Below are 21,177 nucleotides of genomic sequence, written 5' to 3'. Positions count from 1 at the left end.
ATTACAGGGTATCAGGGAAGGGTCACTGCTCCCCTACCTTTTTCCACCTTTGAGCAAGGAGAGAGCAATCGGCATTTCCCCTCCTTAAGGAGGCATCTTGCCAAGGCAGCCAGAAGGCCTGAGTGGTAAGCGACCCACCTTTGCTCTATTCTTAAATGGCCTGTTAAAAATAGCCTACATCTGCCCCAGGTTTGACCCCTAACATTTCTTAAATTTCATTGCAAATTACTGTCTCGGCAATTCCGCAGGCTTCCCACTGTAAGCCTAAGCCCAGCAATAAAGGCAGAAAAGAAACGGAATTAGAACCTGCAGCCCGCAGTGGTGATTTTGGGATGTGGATGTGAGGGCTCACCAGTAATCTCACTTAGCATAAAGCAGGCGGTGGGACTCAGTCTGAAGGAGCTCCGAGGTCACCGTGTCCAGCCCCGCTTTGCATCACAGGAGCAAGGACCAGGCCGTCCAGACACCGTCCTTCGAAGAAAAGAGAAACATCGCAACCAGGCAGCCTGGCCTGTCACCACCTCCAAAGGCCTGGCCACCACATCTAGTTAGTGAGTACCCACTATGTGCCAGGCCACGAGTCAGCGGTTTGCAACATCCATGGTCTTCGGATGTCTCTACGTGCTTAAAAATTATTGAGGAGAGGCCCCAGAGTGCTTTGGCTGCTGTTTGTCGTATAAGATACGAAAACTGAAGAACTGTACAAATATGCATGAATTTATTCATTTCAAAACAACCCATTACACGGTAACATGTCACATATGTTTTGAAATCAAAACGTGTCCATATGTTACAAAGTAAACTCTGTCGTGCATGCCTGGGTGGTTCCGTCCGTTAAGAGTCCGACTCTTGATTTTGGCTCAGGCCATGATCTCACAGTTCGTGAGTTCGAGCCCTGCACGGGGCTCTGTGACAGCACTGGAGCCTGCCTGGGATTGTCTCTGCCCCTCCCCCACTTGCTTTCTATCACTCTCAAAATACATAAGTATAAACTTAAAAAAAGTTATAAAAAAATAAACTCTACCTTACAGAACGAAAATGATTGGTGAGAAGAGGGACATTGTTTTACATTTCTTCAAATCCCTTTAATGTCCAGCTTAATGGAAGACAGCTGCATTCTCAGATCAGCTTCTGCTTTCGGTCTGGGGCAATAGCTTGTTCTGGTTAAAAGGTATAGAGAAAATCTGGCCTCACACAGATACATGGTTGGAAAAGGGAGAAGCGGTTTAATAGCCTTTTCGGATAATGATGGGTGTTCTTTGGTACTACGGTCACACTCGACAAGTTTTGGTTAAGCGTGGCTGCAACGTCAAATCCGAAACTGTGCTGCCGAACTGTTCTCCTCTGCCCCATTAAAATCCACTGGTCTGTCTCCCACTTTGAAGGGATCTCTAACCCAGGCAAGATTTCCTAACATCTTGATTGTTCATTGGGAAACAACTGCTTCACAGACTCCTGCAGGTTTTCCAAACATTGACACGTTTCATTGTACAGTATCACGAATTCAGAGTCACCAGTATCGCCGCAGTTCTCCTCCAGGACATTTGATGAGAAGGCGTCAAGTTCAGAATGGCAGATAAAGTTTTCCAAACTTCTGCTTTTCACTTAGCTCGAACTTTATCGCTGGTAACAAATACTGCCAGTTGCTTTCCCTAAAATGACAGGCTTGCTTAATTCATTTCTGAGAGAACATCTGCAAAATGCCCAAATCTGAAAAAGCATGGCACTCGTCGGTTGTTCTTTCAAGTAAAAAGCATGTGTCGTGAAAAAGCAATGAGTGATTCAGCTCACAATTCAACCACATGTGAGCTTTTCCTCCACACTACCTGCAACGATGGTGCTTTTGCATGCAGCCAAAATGCTTTATCCATCCTTCCCACTTTTCTTTATACAGATCATTAAAAAGACAAGGGTCGATGGGGCGCCTGGGCGGCTCAGTCAGTTAAGTGTCCAACCCCTGATTTCGGCTCAGGTCATGATATCACAGCTTTGTGGGATCGAGCCCCGTGTCAGGTTCTGTCCTGACAGCAGAGAGCCTGCTTGGGATTCTCTCTCTCCCCCCGCACCCCTCCCCTGCTCACATTCTCTCTCTCAAAATAAATAAATAGACAACAACAAAAAAGGCAAGGGTTGAGGTTTCATAAAGTTAACCATTTCATTGCCTCATTAGGGACATCCTTGGTGTCCTTACACACGTGCCAGTTTCATGTGTTTTAATGCAACTGGGTGACGGTCACAGATACGACCATTCCTTGTACATTTTGATATGCCACATCCTTGATTCAGACCAACGTCAGCAGTTTTACCCACCTCCGCTACCAATGTTAACAGAATGAAAAATGCAAATGACGTCCTAGAGTTATGGAAATAGTTTGACCTCAAGGACCCCCCGAAAGAGTTTCGTGGGCTCCCAGGTGTCTCCAGACTGCACCTGGAGAACTGCTAAGCTAGGAGAGTGCAGTTGTTACTGCACCTCCAGAAACTTCCAAGCTGTCAAGAAGATAGAGCATAAACAGACACAATTACCATACGATATGGTGAGGGCCAGGATGGAGGCATGGCAAAGAGAGCAATTTGTCTTGCACTGTGGAAACTGGCAAAGCTTTCACAGTGCAGGGAACTTTTGAAATGGGTCTTGAGGGTTAAGTAAGAGTTCACAGAGAGAGAAGGTGGATCTCTGTATTCCCACTTTCAGAAGGATGGGTCCTGAGCAGGCAAGGCCTTGGGAAACAGGTACAAAAGAAGAAAATAAACAGGAGAGTTCACATTATTAATAAAAATAACATTGGTCACCATCATGGAACACCTCCTCACTCTTTACCTACATTATCTACATTTATTTATTTATTTTTAATTTTTTTTTTTAACCTTTACTTATTTTTGAGACAGACAGAGACAGAGCATGAATGGCGGAGGGTCAGAGAGAGGGAGACACAGAATCTGAAGAAGGCTCCAGGCTCTGAGCTGTCAGCACAGAGCCCGACGCAGGGCTCGAACTCACGGACTGCGAGATCACGACCTGAGCCGAAGTCAGACGCTTAACCGACTGAGCCACCCAGGCGCCCCCACATTATCTACATTTAATTCTCTCCCCAAACCTATGAAATGCATGTGATTCTCTCTTTGTTTAAAGAAGGTGGGTAAGTTCTCAAGGACACAGAGCAAATTCGTAAGGGAAATCAAGATTAAAAACCAGGACTGCCTGCATTAACATACGTCAAATGCTCAGAAGTGCCTGGCACATAGTAAGCACTCAATGTGTTTGAGCTGCTTTTGTTCTTACTGGTGTCCTCAGCGTATTCCTGCCTGGTCTCAGCTGCACAGCCCACCTTCTCATAGTAAGGGCGGTCTCTGTTAACACCACGTATTTTAAGCAGGTCTAGAAGCATGAAAATACGTCGCAGCAAGAGCACTTTTCCTGCAAGCAGTTCTATTCCTGAAGGCTGATTCACTTGGGTCCCTCTGTTCCATGTCTCATGCCCACCAAACCTGCGTGGACCCGAGCGGTGTAAAGATAATAAAAGCAGGCCCTAAGGCCGAGTCCCAGGGAAGGCCCAGGGCACTCAGGGCCCTGATTTAAAATGCGCTGGGGTTGGCCTCATCTCAGCTGAGTCTCCTTCCCTTTTCAGTTCTGCCTGTTCACCCTCTGCGGGCTCCTGGGATGAGGCAACCATTCAATCCTGCTGTGCACCTGAAAACAGGAAGATATTCGGTGCACTCACCTTTGATCTATTTCTGCTGCTGTCATTCTAACAAGCAGGTGAGGAGAGCCCCCTGTCCCTGGGCTCTGCCCTGCCTGAAGCAGGCTGGCAGGTTGTTGTCCATATGCTGGCTTTGTCTGTTAGGTTACCAGACAAAGTGCCCCAGAATGCCAACTGCCCCGGGTTTGGTTACTCTGTTCTTGACACATGATGAGTTCTCGGCATCGTGTGAATCCTGAGGATGGGATGTTGTGTGTGAGCTCCCAAGGGCAACTCAAGAACATTGGTCATGCTGGCGCTCCCAGGCCCTATTTATTTCCAAATGATCCCAGCCCTCAGGAACCCCTACTAGAAATGGAGCGCGTATCTGTGTAAAGGCTTTGTAGAGACGATCCATCATTTCCAACGTATTTCATCACCTTTCTAAGGCTGGTACAAATGTTCTGCCCGAAGCCACCACGGGGTTCAGTTTCTGTGGCCTGGGCTCAGCCACGATGGTGATGCTATAGCACTTTCTACATGTCAACCTCTGGGTGCACCACTTCGCGTACATTGTCCGGTTTCGTCCTGAGCACAGCTCCCGGGAAGACTCCAGATAAGTCACTCTCCTGGAATCAGGAACCAGGACCAAGGCCAGTGTGATCAGATTCCCCAGTGTGAGTGCTTTCACTCTTCCATCCCCCTGGCTGGTCCTCTTTGCCATCAGGCTTGGCTGAAATAAACTGGGGCAAAGCTGGAACCAGTATTTTGGGGGTATCTCTACCTGCACCAGACCTTTTACCCATGCATTATCTCATTTCATCCAGAAAATAGCCCTGAGGTACAGGAGATGATGTAGAGGCCCAACCTGCCGATCAGCTCGCCCGCAGCCGCGCGTCTCAAGCAGAGCAGGATCCAGACCCAGGTCAGCGTGAACTCCAAGTCTGTGGACACGTTGTTTCCACTGCACTAGGACATCTGGGTCTCCTGGGAGCACCGAGGGAAACATCTGTGCAGTGAGCACGAGTGGCAGGGCTGGTTACTTCCAGTGAGAGGGAAGCAGGGAGGAAAGGTCTGAAGCCAAAAAGACTTGGGGGTAGGGGACTGCCATGGCGGGGAGAAAGGCGAGGAAATAAGAAGGCAAGTCCCCACGGTGCAGGAACAAGGAATCTGGGCAGAGCGTGCTCGTCCCATTGTCAGAATCAGGAGTGTCCACCCCTCCAATTCCTTCCAGATCATTCCAAACATCAGGGCTCGGTTTAAGCAGCACACGATCAATGGCGCCTTCCTCCAGCCCACGCTCAACCCGATGTCTGCTGGCATCTGCAGTCTGAGCCTCTCTCTCTGGATGTGAATTGCGTACAGTCACATACTGCGGTCTGTCTCAAATGTCTCCAGATAGAAAGTTCCCATCGCACAGGAGGCACCCACTGAGGTGGGAAGTTGCTAACAGGGAGGACGCTGTCCTTTTTATTCTTCTCTTATTCTTCACAGGACCCAGAAGACTGGCAAAAACAGACATATGCTCAAATCAATGCATGTGGTGTGGAACTGATCCCATTTTATAGAGCAAAACAGAGGAACTCCTATAAATTAAGTCCGCAGTTCCAGGGTTATCTGATTTTTCTCTAACGATAAATCTCCTGATCACTACAACACTTCAAATTAAAGGCAAATAAGTGTGGATTGATTTAAGAAGGAAGATGAGGAGGAGAAGGAGAGAGAAAGAAAGGGGTAGGAAAGAGGAGGTGGGAGGAAGGGAAAAAATATGAAGGGGAGGAGAGAAAGGGGAGAGATGAGGAGGGGGAGAAGGAAAAGCAGGGGATGGAAAAAATGGGAGGAAATAATGAGAGGGAGGATGAGGAGGATGGGGAAGAGCTGAGGAGAGGAAGGAGGAGGGGGAGGGGAGGGGAGGAGGGGGAGGATGGGAGGAGTGGGAGGATGGGAGGAGGGGGAATGGGGGGGAGGAGGGAGAGGAGGAGGAGGAGGAGGAAGGAGAGGAGGGGGAGGAGGGGGAGGAGGAGGAGGAGGGGAGGAGGAGGAGGATGGGTTAGAGCTGAGGAGAGGAAGGAGGAGGGGGAGGGGAGGAGGGGGTGGAGGGGAGGAGGGGGTGGAGGGGAGGAGCAGGTGGAGGGGAGGAGGGGGATGATGGGGAAGAGCTGAGGAGAGGAAGGAGGAAGGAGGAGGGGGAGGGGAGGAGGGGAGGAGGAGGATGGGGAAGAGCTGAGGAGAGGAAGGTGGAGGGGGAGGCGAGGAAGAGGAGGATGGGGAAGAGCTGAGGAGAGGAAGGTGGAGGGGGAGGCGAGGAAGAGGAGGATGGGGAAGAGCTGAGGAGAGGAAGGTGGAGGGGGAAGGGAGGAGGGGGAGAAGGTGAGGAGGATGGAGAAGAGCTGAGGAGAGAAAGGTGGAGGGGGAGAGGAGAAGGGGAGGAGGAGGATGGGGAAGAGCTGAAGAGAGGAAAGAGGAGGGGGAGGGGATGAGGGGGAGGAAGGGGAGGAGAAGGAGGACAGGGAAGATGTGAGGAGGGGAAGGAGGAGGTGGGGGCAGAGGGGGAGGGAGGAGGAGGAGGTTTTGCTCTGGAATGGGACATAGAGCTTAAAACTGAAATGGGTACAAAATCAGATTGGTGACAGAAATAGCACTCTTTTCCGAAGCATGAATTCTATTTTGCCTAATCTAAAAAGAGATTTTTCTGCGATACAAACCTCCCCGTCTGTGCCTACTTCACCAAGATGTAGGCTTTGATCGACTCCATCGAGTATGGAAACCTAACCCACCACAGAATGAACTATATTCGGGGCTCTGTCAGGTTAATCTCCAAAGAAATCTGACGACAGGGCCGAGTCTTGAGGCAACACAGAACAGATTACCAGAGTCTGCAGCCCAGCCATCCCCCACGCGGCACAGCCTGGCACTGGGACGGTCCTCCTCGCGGGCAGACCTCGGTGACCACCCTGGAGACCTCCCGTGCCCACTGCAGGGCTTGACACGGGAGCTGCTCCGCAAACGGTCACCAGCTCACATCTCTGAGCTTACAAACGCGGGCGACGACCGTCAAACTTGACCTACCATCAGGATTCGCCAGCTAATCTCAAAACTGGCCAGATTTCAGACTTCTTCTACAACATGGGTTTTCACGTTTCTTTTCTGTGGCATGTACTGTTGATAATGAAGCTCATAGATGATTCGAGCATTCTGGGTATTTATATGGGACTTGAACCTTCCCTGAGGATTCAGACCTGTACCGTGAGGTCAGATTTGACCAAATGTGCGTCTGTGATGTAGGCAACAGGTCTCGTTCTTGTCTTTTCTCTCTTATCGTGGTTCAGAATTCTGTGTTTTGGGCTTACTTATCTTGTGTCTGTTTGCCCCCCTAAAAGTACTGATGTCCGTAAAGACCAGAACCCTATCTAGCCTGTTCACCACAGCAGAATATGACCTGGCACTAATATGATGAATGACACATGGCAGGTGCTGCACAAACACTGAATGAATGAATGAATGAATGAAAGGGTTGGATCAAACACCTCTTGGCTTCTTAGCTCCCTGAGACAGACTCTTGGGCTCAGTATCACCAGAAGGCCCTTGGCTGCCTGCTTGGGGTCCCCAAGCAGGCAGCCCTTTGTGAGTTGGCCAGTCATGTCGACATGGTGTTGGGACCCCAGATCTGACCTCCAGGGTGGCTGCAGGTCCTCATTTGGCACAGTTGAGACCAGGGGAGCCTTCGCCATAAGGGTGAGCTCGTGCTGGGGGCCTGGAGGACAGGCCCACTATGGAGCTTACTTGACCACTGTCCCAGTCAGGACCCGGCTTGGGAAGAGCATCTCTGACTTCAGCGGCCAGCACCAGCATGTCCACACACAGGAGGGCAGCAGGAAGGAAAGTATACCCCCCCTACACACCTGGCCATAACCCCCAGGTCAGGGAGACATGCACTTGGGGAAGGTGGGCCATATGTAATAATGCACAGTCTGATAGAGCTACATCTCTATTTTACAAGACCTGTCCTCTAATGTAGTCACAGCAGGTGCAAGACACAGAGGGGGCTGGGGCAGGCCTCGGGAGAGACAGTGGTGAACATATTCCACCCCTGGCACATGTTCTGGACTGCAGGCCCAGCCCCAACCCTCCAGGTAGGCTTCCTGTGGAATGACTTCTTCAATGAACCCATCCCTGTCCCGCTGCTCCGTCAACCACGGATACACTGACCTGCTAGTCAGGCTCGTTCTCACCTCCAGGACTTTATACAATTGCTTCCTTTCCCAGGACCCTCTTTCCTCAGGTCTGAGCATGGCAAGGTCGCAGTTCAAACACCGCCTTTCAAAAGAAGCCTTCCCTGACCACCTACTGATTGATATGGACCCAAAATGATTTTGATCTTGATTTTGTTTATTTCTCACTTGCTTCTAAGTTCCAAAACCTGAGACCATGCCACCTTTCACGTACTCCCTTAGCGCAGCACAGGGAAGCACACAGAAGGCACCTGGTAAACATTTATGCAGGTAAATGAGTACGTGACTGAGTGAGCAGTTCAATAGTGAGGACCAACGTGGCTTCCCAGGGTCCATTCATTACCAGGCCTGTCCAGTCAAGACACTAATCCCAAGTCCCCTGGGACAGTGAGGCCAAAGCTCTCAGGAAGAGTCTCCCTGTAAGAACAGCCTGGCAAGTTTTTATTTTTATTCGACACTGACTACATGGCAAGCACTTGACCTGCAAGCCTTTGTCTAATTCACAGCTTCCCTCTGAGTGGCCACCATGGTGACTCCCATTTCACAGATAAGAAGCCCTACTTGGGGAGGTTAAGCAGCTTGTTCAAGGTCTCTTGGCCGTGAAGTCAAGGACCTCATTTGGCCCGCCCCTGGTGTGCCAGGGCTCAAAGGCCTCTTTCCTGCCTCCCTGCACCCCTCCAAGTCAGTCAGGAAGCCTGTGCCCGCAGGGGGCAGTGTAGGAAAGAGCTGTTCTCTCAAATGGCTGTTCCCATCCCTTCACCCAACAAGTATCGACCAGGCCCTTGCTCTGTGTAGGTGCCAAGGTCAAGGGCTGGAGCACAGAGACGGAGCCCCACCCACCTGCAGCTCAGGGACACCCATGCTGCAGTGAGTCATAGCACAGTGGTCTTCTAGAAAGGTTTTTCTTAATTAAAGGTAATTAAAATTCCTCAGGTTTTGAAGATTTCTTAAAATTCCTTGGGGGTGGGGGTTGGCAGTGAATGTGGAGTGAGTGCTAGCGTCTCAATTCAGGGGACACACTTGAGGCTAGGGGTAGCAGGACGGGAAGGTGGGGGGCCTTGGCCACACAGGCAAGCTGGCTAGGTGGGCTGGCCTCCCAGGGCTTGCCCCAGTTTGGAGCCATTTCCTCCCCCAATTCTGACTTCCTAGCTTTCCAGCCATGAGCTCTGGACCCTGGCAGAGGACCACCGGGCACTGGTGTGGAGAAACGTGCCCTGCTCAGTATTTTGTAGCAGGTCTTAAAGCAGAGGCACCAAGACCTCTGCTGAGACACTGGAATTTTTCAATTTGAAGCCCAAAGTTCGCTCTTTCTCTCTCTCTCTCTCTCTTGTTATTTCGTTCATTCATTCCTGGCAAACTGCATGTTCTCTCCTCCTTCCCTGGTGAAGCCCATTGTCATTCCGGCAGCATTTCAGCCCACTGCAGGCATAGCAGAGGCTCCCTCTTCCAGATTTCTCTGTCAAATCGCTGGCAAGGACAAAGCCGTTGGGAGCAAGATTCGGTAACTAGCTTTTTAATTTCATGGCCCGAGGTTGTCAGGACAGTGCAGAGAGCATTGCCAACGATTCGGAGAGCGGCCCATGAATCTGGGGCACAGCAGGCAAGAACAAGGGACACTTCAGCTGGTGGGGGTGGGGCTGGGTGCTGGCAGCCACTTGGAGGAGAAAGTTCTCTTCTTCCAAATTTGTTTCGTTTGGATCCCATGTTAATTTAAAAAGATCAGTTCAGCAATTTTTCGCCCTTCCACAAGAAAGTGTTTTAGACGGCTGAGAAAGCAAAAAAGAAGTGTCCTTCTCCAGCGGGGATAAGGATCAGGTGGTCAGAGGCTGCTATGAAATGGGGCTTGTAAATTGGGAGGGAGAGCTGCTGTATTTCCAAATCATTTTTGCAAACGTGGATGACAGCACAAATGCACCTCCAGATTAAGACAGTGACACTGTCACAGTGAAAAGACCTGCATCCCAGCCCCAAGCTCAGGGACAGATCTGCCGTGTGACTGTGGGTCAGGGGTCCTCCCTCTCTGAGCTCTGCAAATGGAAAGGACTGAAGAAAAGAATCCCTAAAATCCTCTCCCACCTTTACGCTTCTCTGCTTTTTTTTCCAAGCCCATCATTACCTTAAATCTGGGGTCTCTGGTCTCATGGGTGGGACCTCAGCTGGGTCTGAACTGAGAGGACTGAGCTGTGCCCACCCAGGAGGGGAGTGACAGAACCGCATCACGAAGGACAGTCACCGCTTTACAGCCGCACTGCCCGAGATTCCCCGCTGGACATACCCCATTAACCTTTTACACAGTTGAAGTGGTAAACTTGCGCTGGAGTTTGGATTCACGGTTCCCACAGCTCCGTCAAATGCATTCTCTTTCAAATTCCTCACATCCACCCCATAAAGTGAGGTCCTGTTATTTGCTCCATTTTACAGAAAAGGAATGTGTGATTCACGGACCTAAAGGTGGCCCAAGTGTGACCAGAACCCCCTTCCCCAGTACCCTCTGGCCTGCTCTGGGCTAACATACACAAAGTCTGCTTCCGGGAAGTGGCCCATAAGGGGAAGAGAAGCCAGAATGTGCATCTTCCCTCCTGCCTCCCTGCAGCCTCACAACTGCCCCCTAACTGGCTGTTTTTGTCCAAGGCTCCTAGTCTCCAGCAACATGAACGCGCGCTGGGTGATTTAAGCTGAAAGGGAATTTATAGAAAGGATACTGGGCAGCTCACGGAACAGATGGGAAGACTGGAAAATGAGGCTTAGGAAGCAGGCAGGAAAAAAGCGAGGCCACACGGCCAGAATCAGAACCCAGACTCTCGCGACGGCTCCAGCCCAGTAATGTCACCATCGCAGCTGCCACGAACGCACAGCCCCTGGCTCCCCACAGCTCCGCACGATCTCCGCTGGCCTTGGCCATGCGCCTGCACCTGAGCTGCAAGGGAGGCTGGGAAGTGTGTGTGGGGGGGTGCCTGGCATTTTCACCTTCTTATAGCGAGGCTCTGCCTCTCAACAAGTCGCCGAGGGTGGCGCCAAGCCCCAAACGGGAAGGGCGCTGGGATGCCAGGCAACCACAGAGATGGGAAATGTGCACCATCACTCAGGTAGGCTCAGTAATGCTGTGTGAACAAGACTTCCTAAATCTGAGCGGCTTCAAATATTAAAGATTTATTTCTTGTTCACTCTACATATCCATCAAGGGCCAGCTGGGGGCTCTGCTCCAGGTCATTCTTTGCCCAGATCTCAGGCTGACAGCACAGCCACCATTTCAGATACTGCCCACTGTCACCCCGGCAGAGCGAAAGGGAGATTCGAGTGACACATGTCACTTCTACTCATGGCTCACTGGCTGCACTACTCACATGGCCCTGCCTTGGGGCCAGCAGGTGCAATCCTGCCTTGTATGTAGGAGACAGAAAGCTGGGAATATCCGAAGAGCATTAAGGATGCCCACAGTCCACTACATGAACCCTGCCAACCACAGCCCATCTAAGGAGCGAATAGAGGAAAAACGCCCTGAAATGGAAATACAAGACCTGACTTTCATTCCACGTTGAGCTACCAAGGTCTGTGTGTTCCTCTAGCACCTCCAAGGCTCGAGGGATCCCCCACCTTTGGGTGTGGTCACAGAAAGCCGTCCACTCAAATTTCAAATGCCAATAGCAAATGTCAGAGCACCGTCTACCATGAAGCATCGGAAGGGCCGGGCGTAATCCGACAGCCAGAAGTGCAGATCAGCCCCCTGGAGCTCAGGTGGGCAGGCAGCCTCCTCCTCCTCGCTCACGGGCTCCTTAGTCACCGCAATGTTTCCCCAGAAAGATGGATACTTCTCTGCAGCTCTACGTTCTCTCTGAAAATAAACCCTCTGCCTGCAACTGACGGACAGCAGCAGGAGCTGGGACGTCTACAGGCCACTGGGGCCATAATCTGCTTCAGCCACAGAGAGACAACAGGCAAGCAGAATCCCAGAAAAGTGTAGAGAACCAGGCATGGTGAGGGTCTGCATCTCTGAAGGATCTCACACACCTGGGTCCGACTAGCTACACAGCCCTTCCTTAAGTTGTGATGTTGACACTTCTAAAAGGAGCGAGAGCAGGGGTGCCTGGGTGGCTCGATCGGTTAAGCGTCCCACTTCAGCTCAGGTCATGATCTCACAGTCCGTGAGTTCGACCCCCACGTCGGGCTCTGTGCTGACAGCTCAGAGCCTGGAGCCTGCTTCAGATTCGGTGTTTCCCTCTCTCTCTGCCCCTCCCCTGCTCATGCTCTGTCTCTCTCTGTCTCAAAAATAAATGCAAAAACGTTAAAAAAAATTTTTAAAGGAGGAAGAGCAATTATTGGTAACAACTGGGCCAATGACCAACAGACTAAATACAAAAGCTCCCATCGACACCCAGTCCAGGGAAGAGGGCGGTTGTAGCTTCTGACAAGTGAGCTTCATAGATACAACACAGACCCCTAGTCTCCTCCCAATATCCATGTGCCACTTCTTCCTTAATAATATGAACCACAATTTCTAACTGGAGGCTGCACCAGAAAGCTCTCCAAGACTGTGGCCAGCCATCTTGGATCACAAGGCAACATTCTCAGGATGGTGGAGCTTAGGAGTCTGAGGGTCAGAGAGCCACCCTATTAGCCCAGGACTGCCTTCCTCCAGACTTTTACATGAGACAAACTCCTGTCGTGTGTAAGCCACTGCTATTTTGTGGTTTACAGGTCTTAGCGGCAAAATGCAACTGTGAACAGCTCTAACAGAAGCAGAAAAGTCATGTTAACCACACTCCTGTTTTCAAAGGAGTGTGGAGCTGGCTGAAAGGATGAGCTTCCTGCTTGGATGACCTCCTTGATGGGTCTGGGGATGCAAAAGCGGCACTGGGGCTCAGTCTGGAAAAGGGAGCTGAAGAGAGCTGATTTATGTTGCATCCCATGATGAGAAGTGGGCATTCTGGTGGCAAACTGTGAGGGTGGGAGTGAAGATGGGCACGGGGAGAGGGGCCGGGAGATAAGCTGGACAGAGGCTTGTGCACTCACGAGGAGAAAAAGCTGATCACGAATCCCTCATGATACGGGAAGCCCTCTATGAGCAAGAAGGTTGAAGGTACAATTTGCAGGTTTTTTTTAAATTTTTTTTTAATGTTTTTTTCATTTATTTTTGAGAGAGGCAGAGACAGAATGCGAGTGGGTTGGGGCAGAGAGAGAGGGAGACACAGAATCCCAAGCAGGCTCCAGGCTCTGAGCTGTCAGCACAGAGCCCGACGCGGGGCTCGAACTCACAGACCGTGAGATCATGACCTGAGCTGAAGTCGGACACTCAACCGACTGAGCCATCCAGGGGCCCCCAGTTTGTTTTTTAACGTTGCTGAAATGTCAGTGCCTCCTCTGCTACCCTCAGAATTTCAGTCGGTAATAAAGAATCAAGATGCTGAGTTCCCTACAAAAACCCACAAGCTACAAGGAACAGGGTAGAGGCACGAGTGCCAAAGCAGAGGTGACCATGGAGAATTGCAGAAATCGTGGAGGGGGTCAGGCTTGGCCTTCTGCAGGGCTCAGGATGGCCACGGTAGGGGTGGGGGTGAACAGTCTTATCTAGATCTCAAGGCGCATGTGACATCTGCCACTTGTCTCCTCACTGCTCTTGTCTCCAGCTTCACCCAGTGTGTGCTGTCCTAGAGAAATTTCTGCAAACCGCACATCGGATGCTGGTCCTGCCCTATTTAAAGCTTATCATCTCCACCCCAAGGTCAAGTTCAACTTCCAAAATGGTAGCATCTGAGACCCCTGTCCACTTCATCAACTTCATCTCTCTCTCTTTTTTGTAAGTTTATTGACTTTTGAGAGAGAGAGAGAGAGAGAGTGTGTGTGTGTGCACAGGCAGGGAAGGTGCAGAGAGAGAATCCCAAGCAGTCTCCACACCATCAGTGCAGAGCCCGACTCGGGAGTTCGAACCCATGAATCGTGAGAGCCGAAATCAAGAGTCAGACACTTGGGGCGCCCGGGTGGCTCAGTCGGTTAAGCGTCCGACTTGCGCTCAGGTCATGGTCTCACAGTTCGTTGAGTTTGAGTCCTGCGTCGGGCTCTGTGCTGATAGCTTGGAGCCTGGAGCCTTCTTCAGATTCTGTGTCTCCCTCTCTCTCTGCCCCTCCCCTGCTCACACTCTGTCTCTCTCTCCCTCAAAATAAATAAACATTAAAAAAAAAAAAAGAGAGAGACGCTTAGCCAACTGAGCCACCCAGGTGCTCCAAACTCCTCTCTTGCTGGTCCCCACTACACCCCACCCCAAATACATGCTCTACAACCCCACAGAGCTTGGAGACATGCAACTCTTTTCAGAATATACCTATGCTCTTCAAGCTTCTGGGCCTTTACCCAAGCTGACCCTCTGCCTGAGACTCTGAGCTTCTCCTTCTCTACCTACTTATCCAGGGAATCTTGATCACAACAGAAGTAAATTCTGGCTGATTCATGCAGTAAAGGAGGTAGTAACGGACATAGTGTGGCTCCCAGAATCTCTGGGAAGGCCAGAGATCCAGGCTTGAGGATGACAAGGTCAGGAGCTGCACCCAAAGTCCCACTACTAGACATTTCATGGTGACACTACTGCCCCAATGCTGACAAAGCAGCAGCTGCCTCTGATGCTGCCCATGCAGGCACCGGACCCGTGGGGGAGCTTCATCGTGGCCCCTCTGAAGGGGGTGCCACCTCCCCCTTACTTCTTCATATGCCCCCCTGCGGCATCAGCGGGCCAGGGTGGCCTCTGGCAGCTGGAGTCCAGGCTACATGTTTGGGAAGCGGAGAAATCAAGTCTCTGGGCTCTATGCCTCCTGCCAGCACTCATAAGCTGGAGACTGCCCAAACGCAGGAACGGTGCTCAAAGGAACTTCTAAAAAGAAGGGCAAATGCCCACTGCGCTCATCAGGACCCTGCTCCAACAGTGCCTCCTTGGTGACATTCCCCACGGCTGTGTCGAGCAGTTCCCTGCACCCCTTCTGTTCCCTCTGTACCCACCTCCCTCCTCAGGCACTCTATTAACGACCTCCCTCCAGGTTTTGAACTCTTCCAGGATGAGGACCAAGGCAGAGATGATGTCTGTATCTCACCTCTCCCCTCTAGCCCTCTGTACCTAGAACAGAATGCGGGTATCATTATTTCTGAATGAACAAGTAAGTGATTTAGCTCCACTACCAAGGACACATACGACAAGAGGACAATAAGTAATAACCATGACGTATGTATGCACTTACCGTGCCCTCATTTCTGTGCTAGGTACTTAATGTACAATATTTTATTGACAAGTAGGGCTGATTTGGGTCCTCTCTGTTTTGCAGGTGGGGAATGTGAGGCCGATTAAAGAAGTTAAGTAACTTGCCAAAGACACTCAGCCAGCACTGCTGACCTGGGCCCCAAACCAGAAGGCTACCTCAGAGGGTTGGCCAGAGAAGGCAATGGAAGGAAATCAGGAAGCTGGCCCAGCACTACCTAAGTCCATGGGCAGCTTCTAGAGCCTTCCTACCTAGGTTGTCTCAGGGGAGGGTAAGGACACAGGGTGCGGGAGCTCCCCGTGGCTCCCTACACTCCTCTGTCCTTGAGCCCCGAAGGATATAAATGTCCCACTATAGCCTGGAGTCCCCAGCAAAGCAGACACCAGGGCAGGGCTGGGGGTGGGGGACAGCAGACAGCGGGTAGAGGCAGGGGGAAGAGCAGCAGGCTGTCATAGATCTGGGCAGGGATGCTCAACCACCCAAGGACCACATTAAACAACAGCCCCTTTGGCCCGGAAAGAGCTTCCTGAGTTCAGGAACAATAAAATCTACATGCACATACCTCCTCACCTGTGCACAGGCCCTTTCCTGTTCAACAAACCATCACCAGTCTTCTCTCTAGAACCATCACAGGTAGCATGGATCTAGAACTTAGCACCTGCCAGGCACCACATCCCTTGGAGGTAGGTTCTGTAATTACTGTCATATCACACATGAGAAAACGGAGGCTCCAAGAAGAGAGCTGACCCATGATTCATAGCTACAATGTGGTGGGCGGGCCAGAATTCCATCCCAGGCCCGTCTCCAGAGGTCACAGTCCTCCTAAAATGTTACAGAAGGCAGAACCCAGGCTTTAGGCATCGGGCAGACCCAGCGTGAACTTTGCTTGTGACTTCCCCTCCCTGCACCTCAGTGTCCTCATCTGTAAAATGAGAAGAATGTCTGTCTGCCTTGCAGGGCCACTGTCCCAACTACAGATAGTGGGGGCCCCACCGGGGCCAGGTATACAGTAGGTGCTCAATAACTATCACTTCCCTCCCTCTAGCTGGGGCAATCTGCTTCTCCTCCTGCCATAAATCTTTGGAATTTCAGCTGTGTTTCCAGGACGATCCAACACACCCTAAAGCCAGCTCTCTCTCAGAAATGGAAGTGACTTCCCTCAGCTCAGAGACCTCTGCTTGCCCTGACAGGGCCTGGCTACAGAAAGTGGCCCCTGAGCCACACCCAGACACCCAGCACCTGGCCTGTCTTTGCCTCTGGGGCGGGGGTGGTGGGGTGTCAAAGGGTCATTCCCCTGGGCCTCACGGTCCAGTCCTCGAATTTAGACGTTCTCTCCAAATACAGCTAAATACACAGTCACAGAGAAACGCCAAAGGAACAAAGAAGACAACTGTCACACGTATGGATTTATAGGCATCACATGTGTGTCATGCCTGAATTAGAAGCAGCACCATCACATCACATCACAGTATATTGCACGCATCTGAAAGATGTTAGATTGTTAACTGTTGACACCTCTCACAGAAAGTTCTTCTGGCCACCCTGTTTCAACCCCCTTCTTCTGACAGATAAACGGTCAGGGAGAAACTGTCACCCACATATTCAAGGGAACCTTTATCAATGGCAATTGCTGTTAGGTCAAAGTGGCCACATGGGCACAAGGGTGGAGGCTGGGAGTAGGACTTTGGGAGGGGATGACGGCGAGAAGCTGAAAACCCGCATGCCGAAGACCATCACCCTTTCTGGCCTGTTGATGGGTCCAGAAATTTCCACCTAGAGAGGCCACAGTCCCTGACCCTGGCCCGTTGTCGGAACCTCCCAAGAAACTTGTTTAAAAATGCAGATGGCCATGACTCACCGCTACGGACTGCTTCTGTAGGTTTGGGGGGGATAGCTGAGCATCTGTTTTTAATATAAGGTCCTCAGGGAATTTGGATGGCTGCCAAAGTTGAAGAAGGACTGACTGACGCTGTCTCAAAGGGGGCACATAGTAAATGAGGCTGACTTGTGGCCATTTCTAGACAGGAGCTGAAGGGATGGGCCCTGCGAGAAGGAAGTTGATTCAATGATGCATTCAATCACTCATTCATTCGTTTGTCAGTTATTTCTCAGCTGATGGATTTAGCGGGGGAATGCGGTCAGGGTTGTATCAGTCAGACTGGACTAGGGTCTGCTGTCTTAACAAACAGCTCCAAAAGCTCAGTGGCTTCGAACAACCAAGGTTTATTTTTCACTCCTGCCACATGTCCATTAGGGGCCAGTGGGGCCTCTGCTCCACACCTCCTCCCTTTGGGACCCAGGATGACAGACCAGCCACTATCTTAAACGGTGCTTCTTATCATAGCAGATGGGAGGAGAGTTCTTGGAGCGTCCCAAGTTGGTTTTTAAATGTTCCATCACTTCTGCTCACAACTCACTGCCTAGAACTCGTTGCATGGCCCCAACTAACCCTCAGGGTATTGGTTCATGACTGCTGTGCCTTTATGCTACAGCAGGAAGGGGTGCTTCTTCTATCAGTAAGGCAAAGCTTGCCCAGGAACCTCGGCTGATTATCTCTTTGGCCAGAAGCAGGACCTACGGCCACCCCTAGCAACAGTGACATCTAGGGAAGTATATACTTCAATAGGGCACGCTGCAGCCTCTCCTGCTGGTAAAGGAGGAGAATAGATACTGGATAAGCAACTAGAAATAAATAGGAAGACAGGGAGCGTCACTGGAGAATGAGAGACAATGCTGGCAGTGTGACAACAATGAGAGATGGTGGAACCGGACCCCAGCAGCAACAGCATAGAGGACCTGACTACGAACTTGGCTTCACTGGGCTCACCAGCTTAGGGGTTGGCTGAGTGGTTCCTTACGTCATCACAAGATTAAAACTCCCAAAGTAAGGCATATGTTAATCAAGATTTCTCCCCCCAATCATAGACTACAACTGAGTGCATTAGAATGTTGTAGCAAGATGGTATAATTAGCTATTAATGGCCTACTACATACCAGGTTCTGCCTATATATGATCACCCTAATTTTCAGGACAACAAAAGGTAGGTATTAATATCATCCCCACTTTACAGGTGAACAGGCCAACACTCATATTGGTTACTGGATGACCCTAAGTCAATAAGCAGAGGTGCTACGTCTAAACCCAACCCAGATTCCAAACTTCTCTCTTTCCTCAATATTATCTCGGGTTGCCTCTTTCCCTAGACACCTTTCAAGAATAATAATGTGAAATGACAACATGTTAAAAACACCAAAGCCTGAAATGATATCTGAGATGCATGTCTGGTAATAAAGGCGGTAATAGTGTTGACTGGTGCTGAGGACTCCTGCTTATTAAAGCTCGGTTTTTGACGTGTATTTGGATCCATTTTGTCATTAGATACTCTGGAAAATATCAGACAGAAACAAACAAAAAGCAGCTGAGATCACATGGTATAGATACAGCCAACACACTACAGACAGGCAATCTTGAGAAACTCTGGATGCTGTTAATTAGGAAATGAACAGCTGTCCAGCCTAAGAATTGGCAGGGCTCCCTGGATGACGACACAGAAACAAGGAGAAAAAGGGCCACACCATGAACATGAAGAACAATCAACAACGTATCTACCCCAAGTGGCTGTGGTGTCTAAATGCAGTCCTGGATTTAGTCATAGTGCTCTGGAATGCTCTTGCTTATGGACCAGGATCTTGGATTACATGGTTGGAAGGTTACCAAGGCAACCTTTCTAACCTGGGGGCTCACTGCCCCAGCCTCCTACTCTATTTAGTCATGTATTTATTCTATACTTAGAAGAGCAAATTTCCCATTCATGATTTTTTCCATCCATCCATCATACATCTTCCAAGAGCCTGTATGTACCAGGCCCTGTTCTAGGTGAAACAGACAATCCCTTCATGGAATTTAGAGGTCAGCGGGAGGAGACAGAGGTAAATCAAAAAACCCCCCAACCCAAAGGTAAATTTGCAATTGGAAGGTTATTAAACATTTGCTAAGGGCCAGGGATTATACTAAAAGGACTGCCAAAATGGTGCTTAATCTTCTCCAAGGTCCTGAGGAGTGGAGGCTTGGAGAGGTGATTCAGCTTTCCCAAAGTCACACTGCCCCAAAGTGACAGTTGGAATTCCAATCCTGCGCCATCTGATGCAAAAAGCCTGTGCATGCACGTGGCTGCTTTTTCCTATCTCCCTTAGCAACCTATAGATCTCAATTCTTTCCAGCTCCTGCCCTGTTTCGAGACCTGAGTTTAGACTTAATGGAGTTTCCACTCTTGTATGCAATCTTCGATATAAAATATTCCAGAACCTAGTCCGTGAAATTCACTGGGATCAGGAAACCTGTTTCAGACCAGTTTTAAAACTGAGCTTCAACAATTATTTTTTTTCCTAAAGGATACCTGAAAACGAGACGACCTGGGCCAAAATTAAAGCAATGATGTGTATAGAATTTCTAAAGGTGATGGATTATTAACGGAGCAATGGCGCCCCCCAGTGACCACTGTGTGCTACACATCCCTTGACTCGGAATGAGCACATTCTAGATGTAAGCAGTGGCTTCCGGTTGCAAGTCTGGATGAGTAAGTCTTGATCACCTTGGCTCCTCAAACCCTCACCCCACCCCATTTATATCAATTCCAGAGGCAAGGTCACAGACATATGGTGCAGCATCTTCTCACGGTTCAGAGTTCCACCCACCGGGACACAAGGTCCCCATAACCCACAGTGAGATTGCCAAAGGGTGAACCACCTACTGCCAATCTCCAGGATCACGTTTCCATTAGATTAACAGATTAGTCCATCATTTCCTGCTACAGTGCTTCTTTTCTGAAGGTTGTGGCTTAAACGATACCCACCCTCTACACACACACACACACACACACACACACCACTACACACACTCTGATCCTATCCTAAAACTAAGGAAACAGACAGGAACTTACACATTCACTTTGAACTAGGTATTGTGCTACAGGCCGCAGACACAGTGATGAACAAGACGTGGTCCCAGCTCTAAAGCTTACACTCTAGTAGGGGAAACAAATGGCTAATTAGTCTATAAACGATTCACTTTTAATTATAGTAACTGCTACAAAAATGAGGCTCTGAAAGTCTGTTATCAGTGAGACCAAAACCAGATTAGGTCTGAAGGTCAGAAATGTGCCCTGGGGAAAGAGAGTCAGGTGTGCTGTGCCAAAAATAGATAAAAGGCTGGTCAAGGTGATCAGAGCTGGTTGGAGGAGAATAAACATGGGGCCCAGGTAGCCTGAACGGGGCTTCTCCTGGGGCTAAAGGTAGTAAGTGTGAGGTCAGTTAATAAGAACAGGCATTAGCTAATCTCAAGGATGGTGAAGTATTAAGAGAATGTCATTAACATTAAAGTTTGCATTTAATTGAGGAAGACTGACCTGATGTTAAAGGTGAATATAAACTAGCACCTGAATACTTATCTTGAGGATTAATTTAAACTCTCTTGAGTAGGAAACATTAGTACGGAGAGCATCCCAAATCTCTCTATTCCGCCTCTTCCCAGTAGCCACAGATATTGCAGAATTTATTATTTATATCCCCCCACCCCACACTGCTTATGTAAGATGAGAACATAACAATGGCACACACGATTGCCCCAGTCCTGGGCAGGAGTTGAGCTAATAACAGGCAAAAGGCTGAAAGGAGACTATGGTGGGGGCAACCGCGGGGTTCTCGTGGTGAACTGCCGCTAAAAACAAGTCAGGATAAAAAGCCTTACCTAGTGTGTGATGCCAGCTAGATCTCAGAAGGAAGCATACCTTAGGTTAAACACTGCCAGATTTGGATTCGGAACACCTGAGTTCAAAGCCTCGTCTTCAGCCTATAGCTACGTGATCAGGGCAACAAACTCTTTGCGTCTCCATTTCTGTATCTGGAAAACAGCAATAACAGTATCTGCGTTTTAGTTTTTTGTCAAGCCGTGTGTACCAAGCGCTTTAGCTTCATTCCGGGCATATTCCATTTACTCGACATTAGTTTATTATTATTATTACTACCGTT

The 21,177-nt window shown here is 49.8% G+C and overlaps 1 long non-coding RNA gene across 18 annotated transcripts in view; it reads right to left on the bottom strand.

Moving 5' to 3' along the window:
- Positions 1-21,177, bottom strand: part of LOC131508526 (uncharacterized) — a 384,833-nt gene that overhangs the window by 100,180 nt on the left and 263,476 nt on the right. For 17 of the 18 annotated variants that reach the window (XR_009260054.1, XR_009260048.1, XR_009260056.1 and 14 more), the window contains 2 exons: positions 20,937-21,049; positions 1,025-5,185 (listed from right to left, as the gene is read on the bottom strand). This is a non-coding gene — a long non-coding RNA (uncharacterized LOC131508526). Of the gene's footprint in view, positions 1-1,024; positions 5,186-20,896; positions 21,050-21,177 lie in introns of all 18 variants that reach the window. The other variant, XR_009260047.1, reaches the window with a different exon arrangement.

The sequence above is a fragment of the Neofelis nebulosa genome, chromosome 1 (genome assembly GCF_028018385.1).
Source record: "Neofelis nebulosa isolate mNeoNeb1 chromosome 1, mNeoNeb1.pri, whole genome shotgun sequence".
Classification (NCBI taxonomy): domain Eukaryota; kingdom Metazoa; phylum Chordata; class Mammalia; order Carnivora; family Felidae; genus Neofelis; species Neofelis nebulosa.
The sequence above is the reverse complement of the archived record's forward strand: the minus strand, read 5'-3'. Positions and strand labels throughout refer to the sequence as shown.